We start from the raw sequence: 1,110 nt of genomic DNA on the forward strand, positions 1-1,110 counted from the left end.
AATATGGGAGAACAAAATGAGTAGCGGCGGACTCTCTCAGATTATGGCAGATATGCAGTTCTTGCATGTAATGCAGCATTGTGCAACCACCAATTACGGCTCTGAATTTTGAGCTTAAGCCATGCTTCATCTAAATGTTACAGCAGTCAATACAGTTTAATGGTTTGGCCGATGAGGATCCAAACAAACACATTGAGAACTTCTTGGAAGTGTGCGATATGCTCAAGATTAATGATGTTATGGATGATGCCATCAAGTTGAAGATCTTCCCATTTCCCTTGATAGGAAGAGGAAAGCAATGGCTACACTCATTACCTAGAGCATCAATCACCACATGGGAGGAGATGGTAGAAGCTTTCTTGCCGGATATTTCCTTCCCGAAATATTTGCAAAGCTTAGGAATGAGATATCTTCTTTTGTGCAAGCAGAATTGGAGTCTCTTTTTGAGACATGGGATATGTTCAACGAGCTCCTATGGAAATGTCCTCAACATGGGTTCCCTGAGTGGATGATCATTTAGACTTTCTATAATGGTTTGAACACAAGTACAAAGAAGTTTCTTGATGGTACATCAGGAGGTACCTTAGGAAGCAAGACTCTTGAAGAACCCCGACATCTCATTGAAGAAATGGCTATGAACAGTTATTAGTGGAATATACGGGAAAGAAAGAAGGTAGTCGGACTTGATGAGATCGATGTAGTCACATTATTGGCGGCCTAAGTTGAATCATTGAGTAAGAAGTTGGATACTCTAACTTCTCATACAGTGGCGGCCGTGATGAGTTGTACCGGGTGTAGGGGTGGACATTCACCCTCTGATTGTCCTATTTCGATTGGTGGTACCACTTCCGCGGAACAAGTTGATTTTATAGGTAATGCAATGAGAGGACAAGGAAATCTATATAACAACACCTATAATCCTGGGTGGAGGACCCACCGAAACCTTTCTTGGAGTAATAAAGGGAAACATAAGACTATGGCACCCCCGGGTTTCGAACAACAACAACAAGCCCCAAACATGGAGAATAGAGTTTCAGGGTTGGAAAACCGGATGACTGATTTAGAGAAGGATTTAACCAAGTTAATTTCATTGTTGGATACAAGATTTCA

General features: G+C 41.6%; 1 non-coding gene across 1 annotated transcript; it reads right to left on the reverse strand.

Moving 5' to 3' along the window:
• Window positions 1-391: 391 nt before the first annotated feature.
• On the reverse strand, window positions 392-498 carry LOC120266944. The gene has a single exon (XR_005538332.1). It is a non-coding gene; the product is annotated as a small nucleolar RNA R71 (small nucleolar RNA).
• Window positions 499-1,110: the final 612 nt, after the last annotated feature.

The sequence above is a fragment of the Dioscorea cayenensis genome, chromosome 1 (assembly GCF_009730915.1).
Source record: "Dioscorea cayenensis subsp. rotundata cultivar TDr96_F1 chromosome 1, TDr96_F1_v2_PseudoChromosome.rev07_lg8_w22 25.fasta, whole genome shotgun sequence".
In the NCBI taxonomy this organism is placed as follows: Eukaryota; Viridiplantae; Streptophyta; class Magnoliopsida; order Dioscoreales; family Dioscoreaceae; genus Dioscorea; species Dioscorea cayenensis.